The 18,720-nt window shown below is 42.6% G+C and overlaps 1 protein-coding gene and 1 pseudogene across 1 annotated transcript in view; one reads left to right on the top strand and one right to left on the bottom strand.

The window, feature by feature from the left end:
* The window catches only part of LOC137626000 (RNA/RNP complex-1-interacting phosphatase homolog), a 590,382-nt gene that overhangs the window by 490,611 nt on the left and 81,051 nt on the right, over positions 1-18,720 (bottom strand). The gene's annotated exons all lie outside the window — the stretch shown is intronic.
* On the top strand, positions 16,170-18,024 carry LOC137626011 (uncharacterized; annotated as a pseudogene).

Below are 18,720 nucleotides of genomic sequence, written 5' to 3'. Positions count from 1 at the left end.
AAAATAAAATTTTATTTACCTTTGGAGTGACGTGACTAGAGCTGGTAGTGGGTGGAGGCAGAGGGGGGAGGAGAGGGTAGATATAAAAACGTATCAATGCTAATTATGTTATGTACACTTAATAATAAATTTATTCTTACTATTAAACACTTAAAATTAAAAATGCTTTTTTTTATTTTTGTATTTTGAAATTTTTTTTTTCTTTTTAGAACTTAAGAAATTACTCTTTTTTAGCTTTTTTTAATAGAATCCCTATTATCATCTTTGCTTTCTGACACTCCTCTTTTGGAGAAATATCTATCCAAAGAAGCCTGTTTCTGACGATTCCTCAACATATTTCTAAAATGACTCATACACTTGTCATTAACACTCTCCAAAAGACGACTTGTGTGAAGTTTTTCTGGGTGTTTCTTTTCAATGAAACTCGTAAGGTTTTCATACCAACCGATAGCTTCCCTTATTTCTGCCGATGTCGTTTTTTCAGTCGCCCCCCTCCGTCCTCGCCACCACTAGAGCTGTGCTCTTCTTGAATGATGGTCAACTGCCTTGCCTCCAACTCCTTCAAGTCTTCAGTCGTAAGCTCCTCCCTGTGCTCCTTGATAAGGTTATGGACGTCAACCTCATCGACAACAAGCCCAATGGACCTCCCAATTGAAATTATTTCCTCAACATCACCCTCAGGGTCAGGATCATCAACGGCCTCGTCTTCGGTTGAGGGCTCGAAACCTTCGAAGTCTCGTTCTGCCACAACAGCTGGCCACAGTCTCTTCCATGAGGAGTTCAAGGTGCGCCGTGAAACCTCATTCCAAGCTTTGTCGATCATCTACAGGCATTGAACGATGTCAAAATGCCCCTTCCAAAATTCAAGGAGGGTGAATTGAGTGCTTTCGGTCACTTCGAAGCATCTTTTGAACAGTTGCTTCATGTAAAGCTTCTTAAAGTTAGAAATCACTTGCTGGTCCATAGGCTGGAGGAGAGGGGTGGTGTTTGGTGGCAGATAGAGAACCTTGATGAAGGAGAAGTCAGGATGAATGATGTCCTCGAGGCCAGGAGGGTGAGCAGGGGCATTGTCCAGTACCAGGAGACATTTGACAGGAAGATTGTTCTCTTCTAAAATGTTCTTGACAGCAGGACCGAAGCAGACGTTTATCCACTCAATAAATATGGTCCTCGTGATCCAGGCCTTGGCATTAGACTTCCAAAATACCGAGAGCCTCTCCTTCGTGATATTTTGTGCCTTGAAGGCACGATTGATTGATTGATTTAAAGTTTTCAGGCATCCTGACATCTAAGGTCATTGATGCCGGTAACATTTAATTTATGTATACAAAAATAAAAAATAAAATAAAATAAAAAATAAAAGTATTCAATTAAAATCATAAAAGTTGAATGTCATAAAAGTTAAATAGTTTTCAGAAGACCTGCTTCTGAAATAAATCTAAAAATGCCACTTGCATAGGACACATCATTTCCAAGAATCTTGGCAAGGATGAACCTGCCACCCTCACCTCGAGCCTCAAACAAATATCTATTCGTTAAGTTGTTATAATTGGGCCATTTGGTCAACAAATGCTGCACTGATAGAGGTACTAAACAGTCGTCACAATACGGTTGGTGTTGGCCCTTCAGCAGAAACTCATGTGTCAAGTAAGTGTGACCAATACGGAGACGACAAAGAGACGTCTCCCATTTTTGGGGCATCATATCATACCTCCAAGGAGATATGACATTTGTTACCTCTCGCATTTTATTCCCATCTAGGCTGTCCCATTGCTGTTGCCATTTATTGCAAACCAATTTCTTGATGTCAGGTAAGAAATCATTACAGGGAAAGGTATACCTTCTTGGCAGCAACTCGGATGCAGCCTTCTTAGCCAGTGAATCTGCCTTCTCATTCCCAAACACACCTACATGTGCTGGAACCCAACAAAATTGAACTGTTATACCTCTCCGTCCAATAATAAAAAGCCATTCTAAAATCTTTAAAACTAGAGGGTTATTAGAATTAAAAACTTCTATAGCTTGAAGGACACTCCTTGCATCACTAAAAATTGTAAAATTACCCTCCTTCTCCAACGCTATTTTCTCAATAGCGGTTAATATGCCATACAGTTCGGCAGTAAATATGGAAGCGGTCAGAGGAAGTGCACCTCTACAATTAAAACCATTACTATGTACTCCAAATCCAACGCCAGCATCAGATTTGGAGCCATCAGTATAGATAAAAGTTGATCCTCTATGTTCTTTAACATGTTCATTAAAAAAAGACCTGGCTTCTAGGTCTGACATATTCTTCTTATCTCCAATAAAATATTTACAAAAAGATATCTCTGGTAACTTCCATGGAGGCGTTGATGATACCTTGAATGGAAGTACCTTACTTCTAATTATATCCGGACTGTTTAATAATCGTTTCACCCGACACCTATAAGGTTGAGGATATTTTGGGTGCAACTCAAAGTATGATGCGTGTCTTACAAGGCTTGCAGTCTGAAAGGCTAGAGAGTTAGGGAGTCTTTGCAATCTAAACCAATACCGAATAATGGAAGACATTCGATAAAGGTCTAGAGGTAACTCTCCAGCATCAACAAGGAGACTTGGGATAGGTGAGGTTTTAAAAGCTCCTGTAGACAATCTAATACCTGCATGATGTATCGAGTCTAATATTTTTAACTGGCTTGGGGTGGCTGAAGAATATATTTCACATTCATAACTAATTTTAGAAAAAATCAAGGCCTTGTATAATTTTAAAATAGTATTGCGGTCTGCCCCCCATGATGTATGGGACAAAACTTTTAATATATTCAGAGCTTCAACACATTTAGCTTTTAACGCTTTTAAGTGAGAAACCCATGTAAGCCGACAATCAAATATCAAACCCAAAAATTTAGCTTCACTTGCACATGGTATCCGTTGACCTTTAATGTATATATCCGGGTCTGGATGTACTCCCCGGATACGACAAAAATGGACAATGGTAGTTTTACTTGTCGAGAACTTAAATCCATTCATGTCAGCCCACTGGATAATTTTATCAATAGAGAGTTGGATTTTTCTCTCAACCATTGCCATTCTAGTTCCAGCAAATGATATGGAGAGATCATCCACAAATAATGTTGAGAGAACATCCCGGGGAATGACTGAGGATATCCCATTAATTGCTAGTGCAAACAGGGTTACACTCAGCACACTCCCCTGAGGAACTCCTTCTTCCTGACACTTACTCTCTGATAGAGTTTCCCCCACTCTCACTTGAAAAACTCTATGCGAATGAAATGACTGAATAAATAGTGGTAGTTCTCCTTTTAATCCTAGTTCATGAATTGTTTTAAGTATACCATATCTCCATGTGGTATCATATGCCTTTTCAAGGTCGAAAAAGATTGTCACATGGTGCTGTTTGGAAGCAAAGGCTTCACAAATAGAGGACTCAAGTCTTATTAACACATCAGTTGTTGAGTACCTTTTTCTGAATTCACAATGAATCGGTGATAAAATACCCTTCTTTTCAAGGTACCACATCAACCTTACATTGACAATCTTCTCCATGATTTTACATAAACACGAAGTCAATGCAATAGGTCGATAGCTTGCTACTAAAAACTTGTCCTTACCAGGTTTTAAAAAGGCTAAAATAATGGCTAGTTCCCAAACACTTGGGTAACTATGATCATGCCATATTCTATTAATAATACTTAAAATAAATAACTTTGTATTAAAATGTACATGTTTAACCATTGCATATGGAATTCCATCGGGTCCAGGGGCTGTATCGTTGCAAGTAGCGAGTGCGGAATCAAGTTCTCTTTCAGTAAAAGAGAATTATACGATTATTCCCTTCCTGTTGCAAAATTTAAAATGTTCTTTTCTTCAATGCTCCTGTACTGGTGACCAGGAGCTGCTACACTCTTGCACGATACATTTGAAAAATGGTCAGCCAGGGCATTACTAACTTCATTTCCTTCAGTCACAAACTGACCATTCACTTTCAACACTGGTGGTGGGTTCGGGGTAAATTTGCCTGCAATTTTTTTTTATTTTCCTCCATACAGAAGATGGTGGTGTTCTACTATTAATGGAGGAAACAAAAGCCACCCAAGATTGGCGTCTAGCTTCTTTCATGGCACGACGGAACTGTGCTCTACACTTTTTGTATGATATCAAATTTTCATCAGTACGGCGTCTACGCAATCTAGTCAGGGATTTTCTGGTGGCTCTGTGCAAGGCTGTTAATTCTGAGGACCACCACGGGACTGGTCGTCTTTTGAATAGTCCTGTGGTTTTGGGAATCGAATTGATTCCTGCTGTATGAAGAGTTCCATTCAGTAGGTCTATGGCATCATCAATACTTTCAAACTGTTCTGCACTCCCTTCGATTTCACTTAGCTCTGAAAATTTAACCCAGTCTGCCTTGTCTAGACTCCAACGTGGCGATCTTTGCAAAGGCGGACCCTTGTTGGTGTTTATAATGATTGGTGCATGATCACTAGTATGCCAATCATCTAATGTCCTCCAATCAAAATCAAGAAGGCAGTTAGAGCTTGCAATTGAAAGGTCAATGCATGACAAAGTACCTGTCTGAACATGGAAGTGCGTGGGCTCTCCTGTATTAAGGAGCCCCACATCCTCACTCTCCACAATTGATGAGATAATATTGCCCCCTGTGTTGGCCAAAAACATCACCCCATAAAGGATGTCTACCATTCATATCTCCCAGTAAGAGAAAAGGTTGAGGGAGTTGTTGAATGACTTCTGCTAAACCATCAATAAAATATTATCATTTGGAGGTAAGTACAGAGAGCATATTGTATATTTTCTCCCTATATCAATTTGTACAACAACTGCCTGCAGGGTTGTACGTATAGAAATAGGTATTTGGGGAACATCTCGACGAATGTACATGAGACTTCCGCCATGGCTCCCTGCTTGTTGATTATATGGTGTTCTATAGCTAACATACTCTCGAGGACTAGGACTGTTAGAATCAAGCATACTTTCCTGTAGACATACAATTATGGGGGAATGCTCATGAATTAGGAGCTTAAGTTCTTCATATTTCGCCCTCAAACCCTGGCAGTTCCATGGCAAAATGGAGGAGAAAACTATGGATTATTTCTGGAAGACATCTTGGATGAGGTCTTCCCATTAGAAGTTTTTAATCTAACATTATTACCTGTAGGTTTCTTCAGAGGTGGTCTTGTTATGTTGGGTTTTACATTTGTGTTTTTCTTTGTATCCTTTTTATCTATTTGTTGAGGTGGATGGTGGACCTCAACTTGAATTTCTGATTTATTCAGTTTATCTTCTGGTTCATTAGAAACATCAACAGACAAAACATCAAATTTATTTGATGTCATAACCTTAACGTTTCTAATGGAGGGTGGAGAGAGAGATGGAGGTCTCTCTCTTTTACGATTAATAGATGGTGGGATTCGAGGTTTTTGCACCTTTCCCACAACAGGTGCATCAGGTAAGTTAGTCTTAAGTGGAACCTCCATCAGATCAGGCAAGGACATGGCCTGAGAGAGGTTTGTATTATTTTTTGTAATGGCGGCTGAAGGCTGTACAGCAATGGGCAATGACCTAGTGTTAATACACCGTGGTAAAGCCTCAGGAGGTAATATGGTTACCTCGTTATTTGACATTTTGTCAGATAGTATACTTTTTTTTGAGCTATTGGCAGCGCTAGGTTGTTTTGATTTTAATGCCTTACCATATGTATTTGATTTATTTAATAGTCTTTTGGCATGGGTCACACTTATATGTTCTAAGTTTGATTTGTTGAGGACAGCTTCCTCCAACTTATATAGCTCGCAGCTCTTGTCTGTGAATTTGTGATTCGAGCTGCAATTTAAACACCTGGCTCCAAGTGCACACTCTCCATGGTAAGATTTGGAGCAAATACTACACATCTTCTCCTTTTTTGCAAACTTTGGACGGGTGCCCAAATTTAAAACAATTAAAGCATTGCAATGGCTTCTGCTTGAAGGGTCTTACTTTAATCCTTTCGTTCTCGATAATAATATGAAAAGGTACATCAGCATCCTGGAACGTAAGGATTATCATTGATGTACCTGGGACTTTATGAACTTTCCATATATTTAATGGACACATGGCCAGTATCTCCACCTCTGTAAAATCATATAGATCTCTGTTTAAAAACTACGCCCCTTCCGTAGCTAAAATTTAGGTGGGGTTTGACATCTAACTTAATGTCATCATTACCTATTTTCATATTGGACAATATTACCGACTGTGTACTGGATTTGGCATGGATAAGGAAACTATTTTCTCCGAAACGAGATATATCGCCTGGTGCAATAGTTCCTACTTTTTTCTGAATTAATTTGCATATTTTAAAATAATTCCCTGTAACCCCCTTTGATTCAGCTATAAGCCACATCGGTGGTTTTGGATTTCTCTGGGAGGGCATAACTAAATCTGTGTCTTTTTCCAACCAATCGGCAGGCCTGTACACATCCAAATCTTTTGGTACCTTATCGCAGAGAGCAGCCGCGACATTCAAGTTATTAGTTTTAATATTATTTAAGTTACTTATTGCACTAAATGCTTCGTCATAACTACTATAAGATATCCATGAATCCCAAGTTTCAGCTTCAAGTTTCATCCTTATTTCTTTTATGCATCCATAGCATTCAAATGCTTTACATAGATCATCATAATTTGTCTCTATTGAAATTTGTGTAACATGAAGGATTCGAAGTTTCCTCGTGTTACCCAAATTACTCGATTTTGAAATATCAGTAGAATGGTCCTTTCCCGTTCCGAGGTCATCAACAGAGCTTTCCCTTATCACATTAGCAGAGGTTGTCAACAGTGCCGGGGGAGAGTCAGCGTATCCAGGGGATGGGGGTTCGTTCCTTAAAGAATCCATTAGACGAGAGAGAGAGAAAAGGGTTAGCTTGATGTACCTGCTCGAGAATGTTAGGCCATCACTCGTCGGAAAGGAAATTTGCACTCTCCACTATCGGCACAATGAGAGTATACTTCCCAGATGGTCCACTCCATACCCTACCCGAAGGATAGCATCAAAACAGATATAGAGGCAGAGGTGTAAGCTGAACCCGCCTGTTGGGACTGAGACCAAGAAATTATGGAATCATCCTCCCCATATCTATAATGACGGGCTTCCGGCCAAAAGCCGAGAGTCATACCCCAAGCATTGGATCCCCCTGGATTCCGAAGACCCAACACTTGAGAATAGTTCCGCCAAAAAGGTCCAAACCATCTTCGGGATGGCTGAAATCATCCAATACTCTCACATATAGCTTTGAATGCAAACACCTCCCAACCGTGATACCTCCTCCCACTCATCAAAGCAGGCAGCAATAAAGGATGTATAAACATCCCCGCCGGGGCTACAATGGATGTAGAAACATCCAAGCCATAGGAGAAAAAAAAAATAATAAATATATATGTACATAATATATACACATTATAATGAGGGAAATTTTTCTCATAGACTTTGGAAAGCAAGACTAAAGAAAGTTTATGAAATTAGGATAAGGTCGAAGTAATATTGAGAAAAAGAAAAAGGTGAAAGAGAGAAATTTAGATTCGAACTGGGGGAGCAATTTCCCCAAGTTCGAGAGCCCTCTTGCCCGTCACCAAGCTTCAGCACGGGAATGAAATTCCGTGCTGAAGCTCAATGACTTCATCAAGGTATTCTCTCATTGAGAGGGTTGAAGGCACGAGGATTCTCTGAGTGGTATACCAGTAGGGGCTTAATTTTTAAGTCCCCAATGGCATTTGCACAAAATGCGAGGGTAAGTCTGTCCTTCATCGGTTTATGGCCAGGAAGTTCCCTTTCTTCAGCAGTGATATATGTACGGCGGGGCATTTTCTTCCAGAAAAGGCCAGTTTCATCACAGTTAAACACTTGCTGAGGAACGTAGCCTTCTCTGGAAATTACTTTCTCAAACTTCTTGAGGAATTCTTCTGCTGCTTTCTTGTCAGAACTGGCCACCTCTCCATGCCTGACGATCGAGTGAATACCAGTCCTCTTCCTAAAGCGATCAAACCACCCATGATTGATTGATTGATTGATATGAGAAGCCTTGAACTCTTGGGGGGCTTGCTAGGGGCTAAGCTAGCGATCTAGTATGGGGTCGAACGACGACCGAGTAGATGAGCGCTAAAACACGATATAAGTAATTCCTAGCTATGAAGACTAAATAACTAATAATATTAATTAGTTAAGAGACCGGATAAGGCTGTTCTGGCTAACTAAAAAAAGCATGCAATAGAACAGCGACGCCATAAAATGGCGCGTCCGGGATCGGCACAGCTCCGCCACAAAACACAATATTTTACGAAAAGTAGAAGTTACTTTACGGCTAGAGCTTATTTAAACAATACTGGGACCTGGTACTCAACTTTCCAGAAGAAGGCGAGGCTGAAGGTAACGACATAACGGCGATGTAAGTCGATGAAAATCGCACAAAGGGAAATCCGACCAAAGCAAGGGTCTACGGTCTGAAGGATGAGGACGGACGTGACGTAATTTAGCAATGGTGCCCGTTTGTTTACGTTTCGAGTACCAAAAGCAGCCATGGACGAGTGTAACTGTGGAACGGCTCCCCAGTTATTCTCCACCTTTCCATATCGAAGTGTTAACTCTATATGGGGTGCAGATAGCCATGTGGCGTGTTAATACATACGTCCCCTGTTGATATACGATATCCTAGAGGGAAACCTTTAGGGTACTCGAACCAGAAGTTAGAATTCTGTGATAACCTTTAGTTTAATTCTCTGGGAATATCCCTGTAGTTAAATATACCCAAGGAAGCTACTGATGGAACCTTCCATCAGGACGTCATGGCTATCTCACCCAAAAATAGATTTTTTGCTTCGTTCAAAATCCGTTATATATATATATATATATATATATATATATATATATATATATATATATATATATATATATATATATATATATATATATATATATACATACATATATATATATATATATATATATATATATATATATATATATATATATATATATATATATATATATATATATATATATATATATATATATATATATATATATATATATATATATATATAAAATTAACTGTTAAGCTTAGCAGAGGTCATTCAGCAACTCCCTCAACCTTTTCTCTTACTGGGAAATATGAATGGTAGACATTCTTTGTGGGGTGACGTTTTGGCAAACACAAGGGGCAATATTATCTCATCAATTGTGGAGAATGAGGATGTGGGACTCCTTAATACAGGAGAGCCCACGCACTTCCATGTTCAGACAGGTACCTTGTCATGCATTGACCTTTCAATTGCAAGCTCTAACTGCCTTCTTGATTTTGATTGGAGGACATTAGATGATTGGCATACTAGTGATCATGCACCAATCATTATAAACACCAACAAGGGTCCGCCTTTACAAAGATCGCCACAATGGAATCTTGACAAGGCAGACTGGGTTAAATTTTGTGAGCTAAGTGAAATCGAAGGGAGTGCAGAACAGTTTGAAAGTATTGATGATGCCATAGACCTACTGAATGGAACTCTCCATACAGCAGGAATCAATTCGATTCCCAAAACCAAAGGACTATTCAAAAGACGACCAGTCCCGTGGTGGTCTTCAGAATTAACAGCCTTGCACAGAGCCACCAGAAAATCTCTGACTAGATTGCGTAGACGTCGCACGAATGAAAATTTGATAACGTACAAAAAGTGTAGAGCACAATTCTGTCGTGCCATGAAAGAAGCTAGACGCCAATCTTGGGTGGCTTTTGTTTCCTCCATTAATAGTAGAACACCACCATCTTCTGTATGGAGGAAAGTAAAAAAGATTGCCGGCAAATTCACCCCAAACCCGCCACCAGTGTTGAAAGTGAATGATCAGTATGTGACTGAAGGAAATGAAGTTAGTAATGCCCTGGCTGACCATTTTTCAAATGTATCGTGCAAGAGTGCAGCAGCTCCTAGCCACCAGTACAGGAGCATTGAAGAAAAGAAGATTTTAAATTTTGCCACAGGAAGGGAAGTCATATAATTCTCCTTTCACTGAAAGAGAATATGATTCGGCACTTTCCACTTGTAACGATACAGCCCCTGGACCCGATGGAATTCCATATGCAATGATTAAACATGTACATTTTAATACAAAGTTATTTATTTCAAGCATTATTAATAGAATATGGCATGATCATAGTTATCCAAGTGTTTGGGAACTAGCCATTATTTTAGCCTTTATAAAACCAGGTAAGGACAAGTTTTTAGCAGCTAACTACCTATTGCATTGACATCTTGTTTATGTAAAATTATGGAGAAGATGGTCAATGCAAAACTGATGAAAAGAAGGGTATTTTATCACCGACTCAATGTGGATTCAGAAAATGTATTCAACGACTGATGTGTTGATAAGACTTGGGTCCTCTATTTGTGAAGCATTTGCTTCCAAACAGCACCATGTGACAGGCTTTTTTGACCTTGAAAGGCATATGATACCACTTGGAGTTATGGTATTCTTAAAACAATTCATGAATTGGGATTGAGAGGAGACCTGCCACTATTTATTCAGGCATTTCTTTCGCATAGAGTTTTTCAAGTGAGAGTGGGGGAAACTCTATCAGAGAGTAAGTGTCAGGAAGAAGGAGTTCCTCAGGGTAGTGTGCTGAGGGTAACCCTTTTTGCACTAGCAATTAATGGGATATCCTCAGTCATTATCCGGGATGTTCTCTCAACATTATTTGTGGATGATCTCTCAATATCATTTGCTGGAGCTAGAATGGCAATGGTTGAGAGAAAACTACAGCTCTCAATTGACAAAATTACCCAGTGGGCCGATATGAATGGATTTAAGTTCTCGACAAGTAAAACTACTATTGTCCATTTTTGTCGTATCCGGGGAGTATATCCAGACCCGGATATATACATTAAAGGTCAACGGATACCATGTGCAAGTGAAGCTAAATTTTTAGGTTTGATATTTGATTGTAGGCTTACATGGGTTTCTCACTTAAAAGCGTTAAAAACTAAATGTCTCGAAGCTCTGAATATTTTAAAAGTATTGTCCTATATATCATGGGGGCAGACCGCAATACTATTTTGAAATTGTACAAGGCCTTGATTTTTTCCAAAATCAGTTACAGATGTGAAATATACTCCTCAGCCACCCCAAGCTGGTTAAAGATATTAGATTCAATACATCATGGTGGTATTAGATTGTCCACAGGAGCATTTAGAACATCACCTATCCCAAGTCTCCTTGTTGATGCTGGAGAGTTACCTCTAGATCTTTACCGAATTTCTGCTATTATTCGGTATTGGTTTAGATTGCAAAGACTCCCTAATTCTTTAGCCTTTCAGACTGCAAGCCATATAAGTCACTCAACATACTTTGAGTTGCACCCAAAATCTCCTCAACCTTATGGGTGTCGGGTGAAATAATTTTTAAACAGTCTTGATTTAATTAGAATTAAGGTGCTTCCATTTAAGGTGTCATCAACGCCTCCATGGAAATTACCAGAGATATCTTTTGGTAAATATTTATTGGAGTTAAGAAGAATATGACTGACTTAGAATCCAGGTCTCTGTTTATGGAACATGTTGAAGAACATAGGGGATCGACTTTTATATATACTGATGGCTCCAAATCTGATGCTGGTGTTGGATTTGGGGTACATAGTAATGGTTTTAATTGTAGAGGTGCACTTCTTCTAACAGCTTCAATATTTACTGCCGAACTGTATGGCATACTGACTGCTATTGAGAAAATAGCTTTGGAAAAGGAGGGTAATTTTACCATTTTTAGTGATGCAAGGAGTGTTCTTCAAGCTTTAGAAGTTTTTAATTCCAGTAACCCTCTAGTTTTAAAGATTTTAGAATGGCTTTTTATTATTGGAAGTAGAGGTATGATGGTTTGATTTTGTTGGGTTCCAGCACATGTAGGTGTGTTTGGGAATGAGAAGGCAGATTCATTGGCGAAGAATGCAGCATCAGAGTTGCTGCCAAGAAAGTATCCCATTCCCTGTAATGACTTCCTACCTAACATCAAGAAAATGCTTTGCAATAAATGGCAACAACGCTGGGATAGTCTAGATGGGAATAAAATGAGAGAAGTAACAAATGTCATATCTCCTTGGAGGTATGATATGATGCCCCGAAAATGGGAGACATCTCTTTGTCGTCTTCGTATTGGTCACACTCGGTTGACACGAGTTTTGCTGAAGGGCCAACACCAACCATATTGTGATGACTGTTTGGTACCTCTAACAGTGAGGCATTTGTTGACTGAATGCTCCAATTATAATAACTTAAGGAATAGATATTTATTTGAGGCTCGAGGTGAGGATGGCAGGTTCATACTTGCCAAGATTCTTGGACATGATGTGTCCTACTATTCAAGTGGCATTTTTAGATTTATTTCTGAAGCAGGTCTTCTGAAAACTATTTAACTTTTACAATGACATTATAATTTTATGGTTTTAATTGAATATTCTTTTATTTTTCTTTTCATATATGTAGACTAAATGACATCGGCGTCAATGACCTTAGATGTCAGGATGCCTGATAACTTTAAACCAGTCAATCAATCAAATCCCATCTTCTACTGTAATATACTCATTTTAATTACAAGTTTTATGTTTAGGTAAAATAAGAATATTTACCGGTAATTTTACCTTTACACTATTTATTTATAGTAGTCCAGCTATGTTGTGTTGTCGGTAGGGTAGCCTAGTTGTCCGATACCTAGAATATTCCATACAGTAGACACCCGGGATACGGCGTCCCCAGCTTACGTTTTTTTCACGTTACGGTGTGGAATACGATGTTTTTTCGTCCCCTTGTTACGACATTTTTCCTCATCTTACGGCATCGAATTCCAAAACTCAAACTTGGTGGTTTTTACGCGTACGACTGTGCGAGTCACTAGCTTACCACCATACTCATACGTCACTGCATACGTCACTAAGAAGCTGGTCTGCTATTGGTCGGCGTCACTAAAGATGCCGATACGCTATTGGCCGAAATCCCTCCCACAATGCCTGAGAGAGATGCTGCCTCTCTCTCTCTTTCTTATACGCATGCTCAGTTCAGAATCTCGTGTGCGTTTCGTAAAGACTTGATCTCGTGTGAGTGCTTGCGATATCGTATTTTTTGTGCATTTTAGTGCTTAATTATAACTTTAATTCATTAGCCATGGGTCTCAAGATTGCTGGTGATGTTAAAGGGAGAAGTAAGAAGTTGATTACTATGGAAACAAGGCTGGAGATCATAAAGAAATATGAAGAAGGCATGTGCATCGTTACCCTCTCTAGTATGTATGGCCGTAACCAGTCTACGATTGGTATATTTATCAAGAATAAGGAAGCCATTAAAGCAAGTAAGTCTTCTAAAGGCATGACTGTCCTTGCTAGTGGAAGGACCTTAATCAACGACGAGATGGAGAGACTCCTTCTATGGATTAAAGAGAAGGAAATCGCCCTGCCCTTCCTTAGTTGCTCCTGGTTGGGTTACACCTCCCTCCCTGCAACTTGCGATGTGTCTTTCAGCTTACCTAGCCTAGGAGTTAACCCCCCTTCTCTAGGTTAAGCTCTGGGGGTTGTCTCTGTCCTTTTATAGTTTGAGACGGTACTCCTGTACCATTCTCATTCTGGTTACCTAACCTAGGTTAGGGAGCGTTCTCTCTCTCTCCTTGGTGGCCGTTCTTGTACAGAGCCTCCCCTATGAAAGACCTCTCATCTTCTCCCTCCCCACCTATCCCTTTGGTGTAGGCTTGCCTATACACATCTGTCCTTAGTCCTACAACTCCTCCCTTGGGTGGAGTGGTAGGGCTAACTTGTTCTCCTGCTGAGCTGGCCGCTCTGGTACACATACCCTTCATAGTGTTCTATGGGGGTAGTCGCCGGCAGCGGTCCGGTCGGCGGGGGTTTCCCCCTCTTGAGTGCCCTCTAACCCTCCCTTGGGTTACCCCAGGCACCCGGCCGACTGCCGGCCCCCTGCCGCCGGATGCTATGAGTATCTACTCCTATCATGAGTGCACTCTCTCCGGAGGGATGCCGGAGGGGTATGTGGTCTTACCCCTCCCATCCCTCCTTACCTTTCTCTCCGACTATCCTGGTGCCGGTCCCTTGCCGCCTCCACCGCCGGCGATACCGCCTTACCTCTGGTGACATTCTTTCATAAGATGCCCTCCCTCCTCTAAGACGTCAGCCTTCCGTGTGCCGGAGGCTGCCGCCTTCCGTCGGCATACAGCCGACGTCCCACCCCTCATTTTACCTAGTAACAGCTGGCTGACCCTCCGTGCTGGCCACCTGCGTGCCGGCATTGATTGCCGGAGGTCTAGGTATACAACCATATACTTATCTATCTTATGAATTGATCCAGCTCACCAGGCCGTCAGCCGTCGGCTGCCGGAGCCGCTGCCTCCTGCTGGCGACCTGCCGCTGTGCCGGCGGTCGCCACAATGGTATTACATTTTAGATACTCAATGTGTCTGTCTTGATGCCTTCCACCCTGCAGGACCGGCCTCCGGCGTGCCGTCGGTCTGCCGGAACCCCCTGGAGACGTTAAGGGACATGCACCCCTTCTCATACCTGCCGACAATATGCCGACAGCCAACATACTGCAGCCAGATGGCTTAGCCACTTCCACATATAGGTATTGTCTTACCTTTGAAATTGTGGCTGTGCTGTCTGATTGCACATTACAATATTCCAGCATACTCTGTGTGTCTTCGCGCAGCCGATTGCCGGAACCTATATCTAATAAGGGGTGTTCTCTACTCCCCTTCTAACCAGGGATCTGAGTGGTCTCAGTCCCTGCTACACCTTGCAGGCAATTTCTGCTAGAGGCTTAGCTTCTACCCACCACGGCTTATCCATATGGATTTCCGTTTTGTGGCCTTTAGCCACAAAAGAAATTGCCTACTGATAAGGTTACGGTAACCGACTGGGCGGAATTCACAAGTATGTGTCTATCTACTTCCTTTCCCGCTCTCTACTCTCAGGCATTATAATACCTTATGAATTGTTTTAATGCTTAAAAACTTAGATTAAGTTATCTTAATTTTAGAGTAATGTAAGTCATTCTTATGCCTTCCATGTACTCATGATCTCTTTCTTTTACAGGAGGAGTATATGAAGTGCGAAAGCAACTTTTGTGGAGTGAAGCACCCGGACTTCTACGGGCACAAGGCGTGCCGGACCCACGCCCCCTGCGCCGCCAAGAGAGGCGACCTGAAATACTGGGACCCGCAGCACTGTACAGTCTGCAAGAGTCGTTTGGTCGAGGCGTTCGATGATATATATATATATATATATATATATATACATCTCCGGCTCTGGGGGGATAGTATATCCTCCTTTTGACAATATTATTATCCTTGGATGATCATAATTTAATTCATAATTCATTGTTTATACTGGTATTAATTAGTTATATTCATAGTACATTATCCCGGTACCCACCCCAGTTTTTCCTATTCTTAGAATATTACCCCGGTCTCCACTCCGGTTAATTTTAAGTTCCCAGGGCCCCCGGCAATCCAATCGGGATATTCACGTACTATGGGATACTTATGTATCTATTCTCTTACAGATGGTCCGGTGTCAGATGACAGCCTGTGCGGCGGTGTTGCAGCAGGCATGTGGACACGGGGTATGCAGGTCCCATGCCTCGTGTGCTGTCCAAGTCGGCGACCTCCTAGTGTGGCACCCGGACAATTGTGAGGTCTGCTACGGTCTGGTGTCCGTGCTTACCGCTGATTCGGTAGGTTTTTCTGTCGATCTGCTCTATAATTTAACTATGGACATAATCTAACTTAGAATGTTCCCTTCTCCCTCTCCTTGGTGGTATATCCGAGTGAGTTCTGATATTTATTAATATAGATACTAATTTGCGACGATGGATTTAGAATATTAGTAACGGAATATTCTCTTTCAGAGTTCGCAGTCTTCCAAGAGTTCCGCCCTGTTCCGCCCTATCAACCCTTAAGATCTGGGTTGGCGGGTTCGCCCGGAACGTTAAGGCCAAGCAGCCTTATGTGCTTTCAGAAGACATGTGCGCGCTCATCTATCCTAACGCGAAGATGTCAGCAGCGGTCCCCAAGGAAGTGGCGGACCCTGTCAGCAGCAGTCCCCAAGGAAGTGGCGGACCCCATCATCACCTCCATTATGGAATCCTTGCTCCTGTCGGAGGACCAGGAAGGACTGGGGGACACGGTAGAAGACGTCGCGGCCATGAACTTGGACCTAGAGCCCATGGCCTTGGACGAACCAGACGTAAGTAGGGAGGTAAGTGAGGCAGGTGGTACACGGTCTAAGATCCCCATCCTTAGTCCGTCTTTTGTCTACTTCTTCCGTTTCTTCCTTTCAGGGATTTACTGGGAAGCACGTGGCTGGGGTCAGGCCATGCCGAGTAGTCCCTAAAGTAAATCAAATTCGAAAGACCCTCTCGAAGACTCCCAGGTCTTCCAAACTACCCAAACCGGCAAGGTCTTCATCTTCAAGAATTCCTAAGGTTTCTGATGTAGCGACTTCTTCCTCCCTTGGGTCGAGAGCGAAGAGTGACCCGAAATCCAAGACCCCGGAAGCCTCCTTCGACCTGGCGGCCTTCTCGAGCCAATTGATGGAGAAGATTGGTTATTTTATGGGCGCCCTCACAAAGAGGATGCAGAACCAGGAGAATCTCATGGAGAATCTCCTGCGTTCCGGACTGCCTCAGCAGCAACAATATATCATCCCGGACGCCTCCAAACTCCCGGAATTCGTTAAGAGCAATCCGTGGAGGATGGCTCTACATTCTCCCTTCAAGGATGGCATGCTAACCATTGAAGGGTGTGGCACCCGGCCGGTAGAAGACTTTGAATTCTACCCGCCGGGTCTCCAATTCCCCTTCCCCGGGTTTGCGCGCTTAACTGAGGAAGCGCTTGTGAGGCTGGATTAAGTCCCGAAGGAAACCGTCATGTACCCCAAGGAACAGGCACAGTCAGCCTGGGTCCGGACTCTCAACGAGTGGGAGTGTGTCAACACCATGTTGACTCCTCACAAGAGCTCGTACACGATGTTCGTGGTAGAGGAGCATACCCCAACGCCTTGTACCACAAAGATGATGGACGTGGCACATCAAGCCGTAAACGAGGACAAACCGTTGCCCTAATTACGGGACACGGACCTGACTTCCCTCCTGTTCCAGGGGGATCACGATTGCTGGACCAACGCCCCAGCAACGTTCACAGCAGGTAAGTTGAGCCCTGACTGTGCCTCTACACAGTTCAGCGAAAGACTTCCCAGGCTCCCGGATTCCCTGATACGGCTCGAGTTCGAGGCCCGTACGCGCCTGAGTAGATCTATCAACTCAGCTACAATGGCGGAAATGTCCTCCTTAGTTTACGAGGAGGAACCCCTTTTTAAGATTTTGACTAAGTCGTTGCTTCAGACATTGCTGTCTGACGCATACGACTTCATCCTGGCCAAGCGTAGATGTCGGAAGCACGTCTTGGCTGAGGCATCGATCAGACATGAGCCTAACAAACTCATCAAAGCCCCAATCTGGGGCCCGGACTCGTTCCCTGAAGACATGGTAAACAACGTTCTTAGTGAGGCTGCGAGGGTTAACCAGAGCCTCAAGGTTCGGTGGGGTCTCATTCCCAAACGTAAATTCGAACCAGCCATTACCCAACCTAAAGGCAGGAAGAGACTGAGGCCTTTCCAGTCATTCCAAGGCCAACAGTCCCAACAAGTGGTCCAGACAATCCCGGTATCACAGGGGAGTCGACCCTCAACCTCTAAGGCACAGCCCCAACAACAATACATGTTGGTCCCGCAGGCTCAGGTCGCATCTACTTCTTATACAACTTCCCCAGCCTTTAACCCTACCTTCAAGACACAGGGCGTGTTCCATGGTTACAAACACGCCAGGGGTAGCGGGGCTAGAGGGACCTTTCGCAACAGAGGCAGCGGAAGAGTCTACTCTAGAGGCAGAGGATTCCGCGGAGCCCGGGGAGGTAAATCCGCTGCGAACCATTGAAACTCCTCAGGTGGGGGGAAGATTGTACCTATTTCGAACCCGTTGGACATTCAGCAATTGGGCTTTCAGCATAATTTCCAAAGGTCTGGGGTGGAGTTGGGTGGAAGGGCCCCCTCCACCAACCAGTTTTCATCAACATCCAACGGAAGAACTAGTCCTGTATGCAGAAGATCTGTTACAAAAGAACGCAATAAAGGAGGTAAGACACTTGAAATTTCAAGGTCGCTTGTTCAGCGTGCCAAAGAAAGACCCAGACAAGCGAAGAGTAATCTTGGACCTGTCTCATCTGAATTCTTACATTCAATGCGACAAGTTCCATACACTAACCGTCTCTCAGGTGCGGACCTTACTTCCCCGTGAGGCCGTCACCACCTCTATCAATCTTACAGATGCTTACTATCACGTTCCGATAGCAAGGCACTTTCGGCCGTTTCTCGGCTTCAAGTTGGGCAACCAGGCATATGCTTTCAAAGTAATGCCATTCGGACTCAACATAGCACCCAGGATATTCACCAAACTAGCAGAAACAGTAATCCAAGAATTACGAGCCCAAGGAATCCAAATAGTAGCTTACCTGGACGACTGGCTCATTTGGTCAGACAGCGTCGAAACCTGCCGGATGGCAACAAACAAGGTGTTGAAGTTCCTTCAACATCTGGGTTTTCAGATCAACTTCGCGAAATCACGGCTAGTCCC

Source organism: Palaemon carinicauda, chromosome 33 (genome assembly GCF_036898095.1).
Source record: "Palaemon carinicauda isolate YSFRI2023 chromosome 33, ASM3689809v2, whole genome shotgun sequence".
In the NCBI taxonomy this organism is placed as follows: Eukaryota; Metazoa; Arthropoda; class Malacostraca; order Decapoda; family Palaemonidae; genus Palaemon; species Palaemon carinicauda.
Note: the sequence above shows the minus strand (reverse complement) of the source record. Positions and strands in the feature narration are given on the sequence as shown.